General features: G+C 36.1%; 1 pseudogene; it reads left to right on the plus strand.

The window, feature by feature from the left end:
- The first annotated feature begins 222 nt into the window (after nucleotides 1-222).
- Nucleotides 223-17,591, plus strand: LOC107865110 (annotated as a pseudogene).
- Nucleotides 17,592-17,765: the final 174 nt, after the last annotated feature.

The raw sequence follows: 17,765 nt of genomic DNA on the forward strand, positions 1-17,765 counted from the left end.
TGTTAGATTATATTGTCTAATAATAGGCACAAACTTATTATTTTTGTTGAATGTTAATACTCTAGTCATTTCAACTTTTTGTGACATTTTTACTTGACACGAAATTTAAGAAAGTAAAAAAACCTTTTGAATCTTGTCTTCATAACCTTTTGAATCTTGTCTTCTTTCAGTCCCCCATTTCCATCTAACCTCATTCCTGTTCAATAGGATTTAGATACTGAGATGATTGATAACGCCAATTATGGAGTAAAGGATTTTACTAAAATGGATTATCCTATTAACGTAGTTGCAGATAAGGATACATATACAAAATGAGGAGCTTGTTGTCAAATTAGAGGGTGAAGTGTTTCTTGATTCAAAAAAATGGGTATGTCTCTCTTTTATCGTAATCCATGGCAAAAGAAGAGGATAACTTGATAAAAGCATGTGGAAAGGAGGAAGAAGTAAATGGTCCCGAAGAGGCCCTCAACTTGAATGACCTTCAATTTAGTTAGTTAGATGAACTTCTTGCATAGACCCAACTTTACTCAGAGTTCCTTCTGGAGAAGATGGATAACATCACAATGACTAGAATGAAAGATGAAGAAAAAGGCAGTAAAAACAAGAAGAAGGGTTTTGGCAAAAAAAGAAGGGCGTCCAGGAGATTTGTGTTTGTTATGCTTTCAAGATCTAACAAAGGTGGTTCTGTTGAGGATTCAATCCTCACTGAGAAGTAAAGAGATGACAAGGAGTAGGCTGAAATTATGCCCTTGCTGACTGGTGGAAATTTAACATCTTATCTACTGAAAGGTTTCTAGTGGTTGATTTTATTATGGGAAAATGGGTTGAATAGGATTCTAGTATATCAAATGGGACTTGGAAAGACCATTCAAACTATTTCTTTTCTGGCATATTCAAAGGAAAATGGCTTAGATGGGCCTTATTTGGACATTGCTCCCCGGTCAACTCTTTCAAATTATGTGAATGAGATAGAATGGTTTGTCACATCCATTAATGGGATCATATACCACGGAGACAGAGGAAGCATATGTCGAGGACCATAGGTCCGACATTTCTTATTGTAGTTACTTCTTATGATATTGCAATGGTTGATACGAAGAAATTCTGAGGAATTATAATTGTAAGTATCTGTGATTGATGTAGGGACACAAGTTTAAAAACTCAAAGTGTGAACTGATCAAGGAACTAAAGTCGCTACCAATTGAAAACAATCTTCAATTAACTGGAACATCCATAAAACAACTTAGCTGAGTTGTGGTTGTTGTTAAATTTCATCCTAACAGATATATTTTCATCTCTAGAAGAATTTGAGTCATGGTTTGATCTAGCTATGAGGTACAGAAGTGAAACTTTTTTCTACAGAATACAGGAAGAAGAAGAAGAAGAAAAGACATATTTTATGATAAAAAAATATTTTGCTTGTTTATTCATTCACATCTTAGAAAATAAATAGACAAAAGACTCCTACTCTATTTCAACTAGGGTACTAATAAAATCATATTCTATCTCAACTAAATAACTAAAATTCAGAAATAAAATTACTAAACTAAAAAGCAAACAAAATAGAAAATAACTCAATACTTCACCACTCCTCCTTGAGATGTTTACTGATAACTCCAAGTTGTTCACAAAGAGTTTCAAATCTAAATTTTGGAAAAGCTTTGGTAAATATATCAGCGAGTTGATCCTCCAAACAACAATGGACAAGCATGATTTCATTATTTTTTTCAAATTCTCTAATGGCATGAAACATGACAAAGATATGTTTTATTTTACTATGTTGGACTGGGTTTTCTGCAAATGCAATTGCTGAGGTGTTATTACACATGATCTTAGTTGCAACCTGCGATTACATTCCAAGATCCTTTAGAATTTTCCTCAAACAAATGGATTCATTTGTTGTTGTAGATGCTGCTATGTACTCTGCCTCTGCAGTTGATTCCGCCACTATTTCTTGCTTCTTTGAATTCCAAGAAAACACACCAGAACCCAAGGAAAAAGCATAGCTAGTAGTTCTTTTCATATCGTCAACATGTCCGTCCCAATCACTATCAACAAATCTAAGAAAAGTACCTTCTTCAACTGGTCTAAATCATATTTTGAGTTGTACAGTACCTTTTAAGCACCTAAGCTCTCTTTTCGCAGTTGGAAAATGAATGCCGCTAGAACTTGGCATAAATCTTGACAGCAAACTAGTGGCATACATTAAATTAGTCCTTGAAGTCATTAAGGACAAGAGACTTCCAATCAAACTTCTATATAACGAAGCATCACACTTTACTTCTCCGTCTTATTTTTAGAATTTTGTATTCAAAACCAATGGTGTAAGAATAGGTTTACAATTTTGCATTCAAAACTTTTTCAGAATCTCTAAAGCATACTTGTATTGATTTACAAAAATTCCAGATTTTGATTGGCATACTTCCAACGCCAAAAAATACTTCATCTCTTCCAAATTTGACAATTCAAACTGTTTCTCCATTTTCACTTTAAACTTCTATAGGTATTCTTCATCACTACCTACAACAAGCAAATTGTCAAACATATAGAGAAACAATTAATGAGCCACCATTAGGGAGTATCTTCAAATAAAGTGTAGCATCATTTTCACTTTTTTGGAAACTTTTGTTTCATAATTGATCATTGATTCTACTATACCAAGCTTGTGGAGCCTATTACAACCCATATAAAGATTTTTGAAGCTTATACACCTTACTTTCACTTCCTTGAACCATAAAGCCTTCGGATTGATCTATATAAATTCCTCTTCTAGAAAGTCATTCAAGAAGGCAGATTTGACATCGAATTGCCAATTTTTACACTTTATCTATGCTGCTAATGCAATCAAAATTCTCATTGTGTCCATTCTTGCAACAGGTGCAAAAGTATCTGAGTAATCAACTCCAGACTGTTGATAATAACCTTTATCTACTAGCCTTGATTTATGCTTGTTGATAGATCCATCCGCATTTAGTTTCACTCTATACACCTATTTAACTCCAATAAAATGCTTATTTTCAGATTTGCCAACAAGTTACCAAGTCTCGTTCTTCTCAATCATGGCAATTTTCTCCTCCATCAGTTGCTTCCGTTCTTCAACCTTGTAGGCAGCTTGAAAGTTTAGAGGTTCTAGGACAACAAGATTACATCTTTCATAAATTTCAGCCAATGGTCTGGTGCTTCTAATAGAAAATGCTCATCTTTGTATGCTCCAAGTCTTCACTTTAATCTTTAAAGGTAGGTTCAACAACCATCTTCTGACTTGAGAGATATTCCAATCGCAATAAGCATCTTCATACACCTTCACATCTCAACTTATAAAAACTTCCTCAGGTTGAATATTGTAGATTCTATAGCCCTTTGATATAGAGCTATAAGATAGAAAAATTCCTTTTTTTTTCTTGTTCATCAATCTTACTCCATTTGACAACTGGTACATGAGTATAATAGAAAGAATCAAACACCTTTAGATGCCCAATTGATGATTTCATGCCATTCCAAGCTTCAACTAGTGTCATTTCATGCATAGCCCTTGTTGGCAGTCTATTTTGTAGATAAATTAATGTGTTTACCATCTCCACCCAAACAGACTACGGCAACTTTTTCTCAAAAATCATGCACCTAGCTATCTCAAGAACAGATCAATTTTTTCTTTTAGAAACTCGATTTTTCTGTGTAGAGTAAGTGACTATAAGTTGATTCTCAATTCCCATATCATCACAAAACAAATGAAATTCACTTGAAGTATACTCCTTCCATTCTCTATTCAAAGAGTTTTCAACAAGCATCTACTTTGAGTTTCACAAAAAGCTTTAAATTTCTTAAAAACAACAAACACTTCAAGATTTTTCTTAAGAAAATATACCCAGGTCATTCGATTAAAATCATCTATTAAAAGAATAAATACTTGCTGTCATTGATTGAAAGATTTTTCATTGGTCCACAAATATCGGAATGAACAAGTTGTAATTCTAACTTGCTCTCCATTTTACTAACTTTTGAAAAGGCAATTTGTGTTGCTTTCCTAGTTGATAAACTTTCACACACCTCTGAACATAATTAAATATCAGGCAAGTCCTTACTAAATAATTCTTTTGATCATACTAAATTGATTTCAAGTTATAATGGCCAAGTATTTTATGGCATAATACTGAATCCTTCTTACATCTACTACTTCAACAAACTTGCTCAGATTTTAGTTCCAATTCAAAGGGAAATTTTTTTTAATCATTTCAACTGTAATCACTTCTTGGCTGCTAGATTAAGAAACAACATATTTTTTCTTTGAACTGTAACATATAATCTTGTTCTAGTATTTGACCTACACTCAATAGATTTTGGTCAAGATCAGGTACCTATAAAACGTCTTAAATAAATTTAGTACCTTTGGGAGCTTCAATTACCACAGTTCCTTTACCAAAAATCTCTAAATTAATTTTATCAGCTAACTTGACACTACCTTTGGAATATTCCAACTTCGTAAATATTATTATTTGCTGGTCATGTGTTGTGTGCAACCACTGTCCATAAATCATGTATTTCATCATCCAATTTTGTTGTTTCCATCGTCGTAAATACAAACTTCTCCTATTCTTCAACTTCCAAAATGTTGGCTTTTTGAGTTTGTTGGTTGTTCTCCTTCTTCACTCTTCAACCAATAATCATCCTAAACCAATAATCATCCTAAACCAATAATCATCCTCTTTATGATTGGTTTTTCTGCAAAACTTACATGAAGGAAAGCTTTCTTTCTTCTTAACTCCACTATGAGAATCGCCTTGATTTTTTCTACTAGAATTAGTAGAAGTTTCGGGGATTTTACCTACTTTTTGCATCTGCATCTTCCCTTTGAACTTAGATTGAAGTGAAGTTTCAGTAGATTCTTCTAGCCTCAAGAATCTTCTTTGCTCTTGATCTTAAAGAGCATGTACAAGTTCTGAAGGTGATATTTTTGTGAGATCCTTCGAATCTTCGAGTGAGGAGATATTTTCTTCAAATAGTTTCATAAAACTCACAAGAACCTTTCCCATGATTCTTGAATTTGTAGGCTCTTCTCCCATAAGTCTGATCTGGTCTACAACTTTAATCAACTTGTTGGAGAATTCTTCAATAGTTTCTTAATCCTTCATTCTGAGAATTTCAAACTTTCTTCTCAAATTTTTCACTTTTATTTGTTTGATCTTTTCACTTCCTTGAAATTCTTCTTTCAAATTGTCCCAAGCTTTCTTTGCAGTCTCGCTCTGTAATAGCCCAAAAGTTCAGACATTTTTAGGATCATGCTTCGAACTCATGAGTAATAATTTTTAGTCCTGTGGTAGTGCTATGATCAAGGTTGATGTATATTAAGGACTCAAAAGTATCCTAGCTAATAGACAAAATGAAATATTTCGTTACCGATTGAATTCTTGAGAAGGATATTGGTATAGTCAACTTCAAACGAGCATATCTCTTGTTATGAAATGAATTTCTGAGATTATGACCCACCAACAGATATACAATGGAATTATATTTCTAAGGATACCAATTTCTACTAAATCCAATATTGGATCAAGGAATTATGCCCAGTTTACTCGGGCATGTCAGGCTGGAAAACTGAGTGACGACATTCGTGATAAGCTGTCACAAGTGTGATGACTTATCACCAATGTCGTGAGCCCTGGGCAGATTTCCACCCCCAGTGATGACATTTTGTGATAAGTTGTCATGCCTGTGATGGCCTATCACCAATATCGTCAACCTTAACTAGAAAATCAAGATTTTACCTTTTTGTGACGACATTTCGTGACAACTTGTCACCGGCTTGATGACTTGTCACGAATGTCGTCAGCTATTTTTTACCAGCATTTGAGGGACATTTTTGCAAGGTTATTTTGGTATTTTCCTTCACTTCCCATGACTTATAACCCTCAAGGAGTGTATTATCTTCCATTCTCTTTAGTGAAACATCTTAAAAAGCTCTCTTATACACTCTCAACCATAAGATTAGGGTTTTCTCTCAAGATCATCTCCTCAAGAACAAGAACATTATCTCTCAAAGGGTTTAAACCCTAGTCAAGAAAAATTAAGAGCAAGCCTAAGGATTTCTTCAAGAACCTTCAAAAACATTAGATCTCTTTCTAGATTCAATCACGAAGGTATGTGTAGTGTATATCCATGGATCCCTTTCATCCATGGAGCTCAAGAATCATGTTTTAAATTATAAATTATGATTTCCTTATTGTTTTATGATTATATTCATGTTGATGATTGTTGTTTCGATTCAAGGTTGTATCTTGATGTGTTTTTCATGAAGCATGTGAGTAGGTTAGTTGAAACCCATGAATTTTTGATGGATTAAGATTGTCGAATTGATAAGTACATCTATGCCCAAAATTGTGCATGTAAGGTGTTTGATAAAATGACAAGAATTATAGAATCCATGTTTTTATAACTTAATAGTGCTTAAATGACAAGCCCATGTTCTATTCTTTACGACTCCACATGAACTCCACGTTATTGTTGTGTGTTATTGTTGTGATATGGAATGAGCATGATATTGAAGCAACGCGAGTATATACATGTTGTGCGCATCCCCTTCCATGTATAAGATGTTGAGAACCAAGTGTAGTATGAAATCCCCGACTTATGATATTGTGAATTATGGACTTTATTCTTATGATCAAGTCAGTCATGTGTCTCAGATTCCATCCATCGAGTCCTGGGGTACTTGTACCCAAAAAATATAGTTGTGTACCTAGAGCCATGTCATGTTATCACGATACTCTCAGTGAAGCCATGATCTATAGAACTCAGACAGTCATATGACTCAGGAAATCTCAGATATCTCATGATCTCAGTTATTTCTTAGATAATAGTACTATTTCGTCAGTCAACAGAAATTCGTTACTTAGTCCATGTGCAGTCAGTTAATTATGTTCAATCTCTTCAGATGGGATTAGAAGTTAGCACCGAGTGAACCCAAGAATGGGAACTCACCTGCCAGATAAGGGTGTGATTCTTAGCAGTCATCCTTGTGTTCCAGAACTATGTAGCCACCGTAGGTTAAGACATCTTAACCTATCAAATTAGGGTTGATGAGGTGATTGGACCTGTCAGACCAGGGTCCTACCATTCTCATTAGAGTAACTTTCCATTTAAGGGTCACTCACAGCTTGTCCTTACCAGTGGCATGGTATTGATACCCTTTTAATCAGGGCACATATTGGACCCCAGCTCAACTATTATAGCGCATTTGGGGCATGTTGGTTAAACAACTACCTCCCACAGTTTTAGTCTCAGTCTTAGTAAAAGAACTCAGATAGTTCTTCAGATTTTAGTATACCAGGACTGTCAGATATAGTCAATTCAATTACAATAAGGAACTCAGATAGTTCCATCAGATTCAGGACTGTCAGACACTGTCATCCATGTTATCAGAAATCCCAGTATTAGTCATGTTAGATATCAATAAACCCTGTATTAGCGTATATATCTATATATCACGTATTCACGATCTCAGTTACTATGTTTACATGTTTTTACTTTCACATTCATATTATTCATTCAATCAACATTTCTCATGCATGTAAGCCCTTTTTCATATAGCCTACCTTACTCATATACTCAGTACTTTTAGTTGTCCTGACGCATTTGTGCTGTGGTGATTTCTTTTATGTTATACGATAGGTTCAGAGCCACGAGTTCCAGATCAGTAGTAGAAGTCGTATTTTAGTATACAAATTTACAGTGAGTCCTCTTCATTCAAGGACGATATGATTTGACTTCATTTAATTTTTTGATTATCTTTTAGTTTATGGAGTTAGTTGGAGACATGTTCCTTCAATGCCTTACTCAGACAGTATTTAGAGGCTTTCAGATTTAGTTCAGATTTGTTTCAGACTTGAGTTATTTTGGGTATTTGTTACCCCATATGGATGTTATAATTTGTCATATATTTTATTCAGTTGAACCTTATGGCCTATTATTCTTTTTTTCTGCATTTTACATGTATATTATGCAGTTTATAGGTACATATATCAGTCATGGGTTAACTTGTAGTCCTTCGGGATCATAAGCGTCATATAGCATTTCGGTTCAGAAAATTGGGGTGTTACAAACTTGGTATCAGAGCCTAAGTTTAAATAGAGTCCTAGGAAGTCTGAAATCCTTATTTAGTGGAGTCTTGTACATTGGTGTATTGTGCTCCACATTTATGTGAAAGAGGCTATGAGATGTTTTAAGAATAGTTTCCCCTCTTTCAGTATTCATGTCATGCCAGTGAGCATAATCACAAGTCAGTCTCTCAGTCTAATCCTCTTCTTGTCTTTAGTTTAGAACATGCCTCATAAGAAAAGAAATGAGCCATCCCTTTAGCCCGAAGAACCTTTGGACAATCATGTTTCTCATACAGAGTTTAAGATTGCATTTACCACTATTGCTCAGTCTGTGGCTGCCCAAAATGAACTGCCACCAGCTATTCCCACTAATCTAGTGGCCAGCTCAGTCGCAGCTACGATTCAGGACTTCAACCGAATGAACCCTCCATCTTTCTTTGGGTCTAAGTCTGATAAAGACCCCTAAGAATTCATTAACCAAGTCCAGAAGGTCATAGACATCATTGGAGTTACTTCTTGTTAAAGTACCAAGTTAGCCTCATAGAAATTATAGGATGTTGCTCACACTTGGTATAAATAGTGGAAGTTTAAGAGGTTAGAAGATGCAGGTCCTATAGAGTGGGAGGAATTTGTCATGACTTTCTTAGACAGATTCTTTCCCCAAGAGCTGAGGGAGGCAAAAGTTCTAGAGTTCATCAACCTCAAGCAAGGAAATATGATAGTTAAAGAGTAATCTCTTAGATTTACTTAGTTATCCAGATATACCCCTCATGTGGTTGCAGACAACAGGGCTAAGATGACCAAGTTCGTGTCAGGGATTTATGATAGCGTGGTAAATAAGTGTAGGTATGCGATGCTGAACAATGATATGACTTTATCCAGGCTTATGACCCATGCTTAGCAAATAGAGGAGCAGAATAATTGGACTAGGGAGAGGCAGAACAAGAGAGCAAGGTCAGGCAGTTTCAGTTTTGCTCAACCCAAATCAGAAGGAGTAAACCATTTGCAGTTTTGTCCTAAGCCAGCAGTCCTACCTCCTTCTTCTGTAAGTTCCTCAGTGCCAAAATTCAAAGACATCAATCAAGGTTGAGTACCAAGCTCTAAGTCTCAGGGCAGTGTCAGCAGTTTCCGAACTAACCCCCTGTGTTAGACTTGTGGTAAGAACCATAAGGGTACCGGTAGAGGTGGTAGTAATGTTTGTTTTGGTTGTGGCAAGCTAGGACATAGGGTTAGAGAGTGTCCACAGTCAGGTCTTCAGGGTCAGCAGAATCGTTCCACAACCCAGTTCGGTCTCCTAAATCAGCAGGGTGCCACTTCTAGTGCTACTAGTGGGCAACGCCCAAATAGACTCTATACTCTTCACACCCGACAGGATCTGGAAAATTCTCCTGATGTCGTTACTGGTACATGCAGATTTTCCATGTTCATGTTTATGCTTTACTAGATCTAGGTGCATCCTTGTCTTTTGTTACTCCTTATATAGCAGGTAATTTCGGAATCAGTCCCAAAATTTTAGCAGAGCCCTCTTCAGTCTCTACCCCAGTGGGTAAAACCATTATAGCTCGGTGGGTATACAGGAACTTCCTGATTATGATATTTTAGAAATCCATATCAACAGGTTTAGTTGAGTTAGAGATGACTGATTTTGATTTCATTCTCATCATGGATTGGCTTCATTTCGTCTATGCCACAGTCGACTGTAGAAATAGGATAGTTCAGTTTCAGTTCCTGAATGAGTCCGTCCTAGAGTAGAAAGGTAATACTTTATCTTTCAGGGGTCAGCTTATTTCCTACCTTCGGGCAAGGAAAATGATATCTAAGGGATGTATTTATCATCTTATTCATGTTAAAGACTCTAGTTTTTAATATCTCGAATCATTTCCAGTTGTAAATGAGTATTCAGATGTGTTTCTCGAAGATCTTCCAGGCCTTCATCCCAAAAGGGAAATAGACTTCGACATTGACCTTATTCCAAATACTCAGCCTATTTCTATTCCACCATACAAAATGGCATCAGCAGAACTCAGAGAACTGAAATAACCATTGAAGGATCTCTTAGATAAGGGATTCATTAGACCCAGCATTTCCTCATGGGGCGTACCAGTCTTATTCAAGTATAAGAAAGACAGTTCTCTCAGGATGTGCATTGATTACCATCCACTCAGTAAAGTCACGATCAAGAACAAGTATCCTCTTCCTAGGATACACGACTTGTTTGACCAAATTTAAGGTGCCAGTTATTTCTCCAAGATAGAACTTAGATCAGGCTATCATCATCTCAGACTTAGAGAATGTGACATCCCAAAGACAGCTTTTCGTACTTGGTATGGTCACTTTGAGATTCTAGTTTTGTCCTTTGCTCTTACCAATGCCCCAGCCGATTTCATGAACTTGATTGACCATGTGTTCAAGAAGTAATTGGACATATTTGTTATATTCTTCATCGATGATATCCTGGTCTATTCCCACACAGAGCGTAATCATGCAGACCATCTCAGAATTGTTCTTTAGACCCTCAAAGATCACCAGTTATTCACCAAATTCAGTAGATGTGAATTTTTGCTAAGGTTAGTAGCATTCCTTAGCCATATTGTTTCCAGCGATGGCATCAGAGTAGATCCTTAAAAGACCAAAGCAGTAAAAAATTGGCCTTGTCTCTCTATCAGATATCAGGATTTTCTTGGGTTTGGCTGGCTATTATTCAGATGGTTTGTTGAGGGATTTTATTCTATTGAATCCCCTATGTCCAGATTAACTCAAAAAAAGGTCAAGTTTTAGTGGTCATATTCTTAAGAGAAGAGTTTTCAAGAGTTGAAGACTCGACTCACCTCAGCTCCAGTTCTAGCTCTTCTAGATAGTTCAAATGGGTTCGTAGTGTATTGTGATGCATCCAGAGTGGGTCTAGGTTGTGTCCTTATGTAGCATGATAAGGTCATAGCCTACGCCTCCAGACAGTTAAAACCCCATGAGAAGAATTATCCTACTTATGATCTTGAGTTAGCAGCCGTAGTATTTTCCTTGAAAATTAGGAGTTATTATCTATACGGAGTTCATGTAGATGTCTTCATAGATCATAAGAGTCTTCAGTATGTCCTTTCCCAGAAAGATCTTAATCTTCATCAGAGAAGGTAGTTAGAGCTCTTGAAGGATTATGATATGAGTGTCCTTTACCATCCGAGAAAGGCCAATGTTGTGGTTGACGCTCTCAGTAGACTCTCCATGGGTATTTTTTCTCGTGTTAAGGATAATAAAATAAAAATAGCTCAGGAAATCCATCAGCTTTCCAGACTAGGTGTTTGCTTAGTGGATTCTTCAGATGGTGGTGTATGTGTTTAGAGTAGTTCAGAATCATCTCTAGTTTCTGAGGTGAAAGAAAAGAAAGATCCTTGCCTTGTCAAGCTAAAAGAGTTAATCAGAGATCATAAGGTTGAGGATTTCTCCCAAGAGGGATATGGTTTCCTTCGTTGTCAGGGTCGTCTCTGTGTTCCAGATATGGATGACTTGAGCCAGCAAGTTCTTACAGAGGAATATGGTGCGCGATGCTCTATTCATCCAGGGGCCACTAAGATGTACCATGACTTATGGGAGATATATTGGTGGAGTGGGATGAAGAGTGATATTATAGATTTTGTGGCTAAGTTCTCTACATATCAGCAGGTTAAGATAGAGCATCAGAAGCCTAGTAGTTCCATGCAGGAGTTCAGTATTCCTACTTGGAAGTGGGAAGAAGTGAACATGGACTTCATGATGGGTTTTCCTCGAACTCGTCCTCAGCACAATTTAGTTTGGGTCATTGTAGATAGGATGATTAAGTCAGCTCATTTCCTTCCAATCCATACCTCTTATTCAGCCGGGGATTATGCCAAACTCTACAATAGGGAGTTGGTTAGATTACACGGTGTTCCACTATCTATTATCTCAGACAGAGGTACCCAGTTCACCTCTTACTTTTGGAAAGCATTCCAAAAGGGTCTTGGTACCCAAGTTTATCTTAGTACAACTTTTCATCCTCAGATAGATGGTCAATAAGAAAGGACCATCCAAACTCTAAAAGATATGCTAAGGGCGTGTGCAATTGATTTTAAGGGAAGTTGGGATGACCACTTGCCTTTGATTGAGTTTTCATACCATAATAGCTATCATTCTAGTATTTAGATCGCTTTGTTCGAAGCTCTCTATGGTAGGAGGTTCAGATCTCTAATCGGTTGGCTTGAAGTTAGTGAGGCCTCAGTCATAGCGCCTAACTTAGTGTTTGATGCCTTAGAGAAGGTTCAGTTAATTAGAGAAAGACATTGGGCTTCTCAGAGCTGATAAAAGTCTTATACAGATGTTTGTAGAGAGGATCTAGATTTCAAAGTTGATGATTTTGTCTATCTCAGGATCTCTCCTATGAAGGGGGTGAAGAGATTCGGCATGAAGGGAAAGCTCAGTCCCCGATATGTTGGTCCTTTTAAAATTCTTAGTCGCTTGGTCAAGGTAGATTATGAGTTCAAAGTACCTCTAGATCTAGCTTCATTTTATCACATCTTCCATGTCTCTTTGATCAAAAAGTGCTTAGGTGACCCTTCAGTTGTAGTCCCTACTCAAAGCATGGATATCCAGAATAGCCTCTCTTAAGAAGAGATTCCGGTCAAAATTCTAGACTATCAGACTCATAGACTGAGGAACAAAGAATTCCCTCTAGTCAAAGTTCTTTGGTGAAACTAGTCCATTGAGGGAGCTACTTGGAAAGCAGAAGCAGATATGCGTACCAAGTATCCTCACCTCTTCTCCGCCAATTCAAATCAAGCTCAAGGTAATAGTTCTTCTTAAGCTTATTTAGTTTCATGTTCAAGATTCCATTTACAAATTTGGTACTAAATAGCATTGTATTCGGTCATTCATACATGTAACAGTTCAGTCACGTAATCATGCATCAGATATGCAAAAGTTCAGTTTGTCAGTTATGCATCAGATATGCATGTTCAGTATGTTCAGATATATTCAGTTTATCAGTTAGGTCAGTCAGGTTGTCATGTTTCAGATTTTTCAACCCTTAAGTAAGGCCAGTACATTATTAATCTCAGCTTAGTCAGTCTCATTCGAAGATGAATGTTCTGAAGGGGGAGATATTGTAATACCCCAAAAGTTCAGACATTTTTAGGATCATGCTTCGAACTAATGAGTAATAAATTTTAGTGCTTTGGTAGTGCTATGATCAAGGTTGATGAATATTAAGGCCTCAAAAGTGTCCTAGCTAATAGACGAATCAAAACATTTCCTTACCTATTGAATTCTTGAGAAGGATATTATTATAGTAGACTTCAAACGAGCATATCTCTCATTATGCAATGAATTTCTGAGATCATGACCCACTAACAGATAGATAATTTAATTAACTTTCCAACTATAATAATTTCATCTAAATTTGATATCGTAGCAAGGAGTTATGCCCATTTTACTCCAGTATGTCAGGCTGGGAAACTGAGTGATGACATTCATGATAAGCTGTCACAAGCGTGATGACTTATCACCAATGTCTTCAGCCCTGGGCAAATTTCCACTCCTAGTGATGACATTTCGAGATAAGTCATCACGCCTATAATGGCCTATGTCTAATGTCATCAACCTTAACCAGAAAATCAAGATTTTACCTTTTTGTGACGACTTATCACCAGCTTGACGACTTGTCACGAATATCGTCAGCTATTTTTTTCCAGTAATTGATATATTTTTGCAAGGGTATTTTGGTCATTTCCTTCACTTTTCACGACTTATAACCCTCAAGGAGCATATTATCTGCCATTCTCTTTGGTTAAACATCTTAAAAAGCTCTCTCATACACTTAACCACAAGATTAGGGTTTCCTCTCAAGATCATCTCCTCAAGAACAAGAACATTCTCTCCCAAAGGGTTTAAACCCTAGTCAAGAAAAATCAAGAGCAAGCCTAAGGATTTCTTCAAGAACCTTCAGAAACATTAGATCTCTTTTAAGATTCACTCACTATGGTATGCTTAGTGTTCATGCATGGATCCCTTTCATCTATGGAGCTCAAGAATCATGTTTTAAATTATAAATTGTGATTTCCTTATTGTGTTATGATTGTATTCATGTTAATGATTGTTTTTTGGATTCAAAGTTGTATCTTGATGTGTTATTCATGAAGCATGTTAGTAGGTTAGTTGAAACCCATGAATTTTTGAGGGATTAAGATTGTCAAATTGATAAGTAGACCTATACCCAATGTTGTGCATGTAAGGTGTTTGATAAAATGCCAAGAATGATAGAATCCATATTTTTATGATTTAATAGTGCTTAAATGACAAGCCCATGTTCTATTCTTTACGACTCCATATGAACTCCACGTTATTGTTGTGTGTTATTGTTGTGATATGGAATGAGCATGATATTGAAGCAATGCAAGTATATACATGTTGTGTGCATCCCCTTCCATGTATAAGATGTTGATAACCAAGAGTAGTATGAAATCCCCAACTTATGATATTGTGAATTATGGACTCTGTTCTTATGATCAAGTCAGTCATGTGTGTTAGATTCCTTCTATCGAGTCCTGGGGGTACTTGTACCCAAAAAATATGGTTGTGTTCCTAGATCCATGTCATGTTATCATGATACTCTCAGTCAAGCCATGATCTATAGAACTCAGACAGTTATGTGACTCAAGATAATCTCATGATCTCAGTTAATTCTCAGATAATAGTACTATTCCATCAGTCAACAGAAGTCAGTTACTCAGTCCATGTACAGTCAGTTAATCATGTTCAATCTCTTCAGATAGAAGTAGAAGTTAGCACCGACTGAACCCAAGGATGGGAACTCACCTGCCAGATAAGGATGTGATTCTTAGAAGTCATCCTTGTGCTCCAGAACTACGTAGCTAGTATAGGTTAAGACATTTTAACCTGTCAGATTTGGATTGATGAGGTGATTTGACCTCTCAGACCAGGGTCCCACCATTCTCATTAGAGTAAACTTCCAGATAAGGGTCACTCACAGCTTGTCCTTACCAGTGGCGCAGTATTGACACCCTTCCAATCAGAGCACAAATTGGACCCCAGCTCAACTATTATAGCGCATTTGAGGCATATTGGTAAAACAAATACCTCCCATAGTTTTAGTCTCAATATTAGTAAAAGAACTTAGATAGTTCTTCAGATTTTAGTATACTAGGATTGTCAGATATAGTCAATTCTATTACAGTACAGAACTCGGGTAGTTCCATCAGATTCAAGATTGTCAGACACAGTCATCCATGTTTTCAGAAATCCCAGTATTAGTCATGTTAGATATCATTAAACCATGTATTAGCGTACATATATGGATATCATGTATTCATGATCTCAGTTACTATGTATGCATGTTTGCACTCTCGCATTCATATTAGTCATTCAGTCAGCACTGCTCATGTATGTAAGCTCTTTTGCATATAGCCTACCTCACTCATATACTCATTACTTTTAGTTGTACTGACGCATTTGCGCTATCATTATTTCTTTTATATTACACCATAGTTTCAGAGCCACGAGTTCCAGATCAGCAGTAGCAGTCATATTTCAATATACAGAGTTGAAGTGAGTCCTCTTCATTCAAGGATGATATGATTTGACTTCATTTATTTTTCTTCGATTATCTTTCAATTTATGGAGTTAGTTTGGGACATGTTCCTTCAACTCCTTACTCAGACAGTATTCAGAAGCTTTCAGATTTAGTTTAGATTTGTTTCAGACTTGAGATATTTTTTTATTTGTTACCCTATATGGAAGTTATGATTTGTTAGATATTTTATTCAGTTGAACCTTATGGCCTATTGTTTATGTTTTTCATATTTTACATGTATATTATATAGTTTACAGGTATAGATATCAGTTGTGGGTTAGCTTGTGGTCCTTCGGTGTCATAAGCACCATGTAGCATTCTGGTTCAGAAAATTGGGGTGTTACACGCTCTCCATAACTCTTTCAAAAAATTACTTTTGAAAGAGCTAATTGTATGCGAGAGAGAGCTTTAAATTTTTTTGAAAGCTCTTCTCTATGATTCTTAATTTGTACCATAGTTGGATTGATTAGCAAAGGATTTACCTCTCCTACAACCCTTACCACTTCCCAAAGATCTTATTCTCGTAAATAGGTTCTCATCTTGACAACCCAAATTGGATAATTCTCACTGGAAAAAATTAGGGGTGAAGGAATTGAGAACTTGTTGGAAGCCATAACACTATTGACTTTTACACAGGTTTTTCCGAGGGGTCTTCTCTAATTCACAAGCCCTTAGAATCAAATAGCTCTTGATACCAATTGTTATTCTATAGAATACAGAGAAGAAGAAGAAACGACATATTTTATGAAAAAAATAATATTCTGCTTGTTTATTTATACACATCTTAGAAACTAAATAGACAAAAGACTACTATTATTTTTCAACTAGAGTACTAATAAAATTTTATTCTATATCAACTAAATAACTAAATCAGAAATAAAATTACTAAACGAAAAAAGAAAGATAACAGAAAATAATCAATACTTCAACAAAAATCGAAAAGGTCTAAATGGAAGAGAAAAGGAGGGCACGAGTTATCGAGATACTCTATGAGATTTTATGTCCTTTTCTCCTTCAGTGATTAAATTAGATGTTGAGTAAATGCTTCCCAGAAAGAAGGAGATAATTTTATATGCTACCATGACTGAGTACTAAAGAAATTCCAAGAACCTCTAATTAACAGGACGTGGCGGGTTATTTGACTGAGAACGTTTCCATTGGGAATGATTTTAAAGGAAAGATCAATAATCTGATGATTCAACTTCACAAAAATTGTAATTATCTTTGCCTCTTTGAGTCAATATATGATGGTTCATTTCGTTATCCACCTATAGAATAATTAGTTGTGCTATGTCAAGTTTTGCTTTCTAGAAAGCTTTTGTCAGAATTTCTTCCTCACAAACACAATCTTCTGGTATTCTTTCAGTGAACTAAAGTACTGGGCATAATGTATTACTATTTTAGTGAAATAGTTTTTAAGTTATAGAATTGATGGCTATGTGAAATTGGATGAAAAAGATAGATCAAGGACTGACATAATGTTAAAAGTGAGTTTAGGATATATCTGCTGAGCACTAAGGCTGGTGTCATTGGCATTAATCTTACTACTACAAATACCTATATTTTATATAATAGTGACTAGAATCCGTAGATAGATGTATAGGCTATGGATCGGTGTCATAGAATAGGTTAGACAAAACCTATTCATGTTTACAAGCTTTCAACTGCTTTCTCTGTGAAGGGTCAAATGCTCAGAAGAGCCTTTAGCAAATTGAAGTTTGACCATGTGGTTATGGGAAAAGGATAGTTTAAGCGAGAAAAAAGTAAAACTTGCTACAGATACTATGGAGGAAGAGGACTTAATAGGGTTTTTAAGAGATGATGATTGCAAAGGGGACAAGTTGATACAAGCAGGTATTACTAATGAGGATCTACAGAGGGTCCTCCAACTAAAGATGTAAATGTTGGATCAAGTGCAGATGTCCTTTCCCTTAAAGGACCTGGCTGAGAAGTTGTTATTCTAATAGCAAGCAAAGATATGCTTTTTAATCTTAACAGCTGATATGGGACTCATAGGTGTGGTTCATTTGTGAAAATTAGATGTTTTGGGGAGTTAAGCAAATGATAAAAAAAAC

Source organism: Capsicum annuum, chromosome 3, assembly GCF_002878395.1.
Source record: "Capsicum annuum cultivar UCD-10X-F1 chromosome 3, UCD10Xv1.1, whole genome shotgun sequence".
NCBI classification, from domain to species: domain Eukaryota; kingdom Viridiplantae; phylum Streptophyta; class Magnoliopsida; order Solanales; family Solanaceae; genus Capsicum; species Capsicum annuum.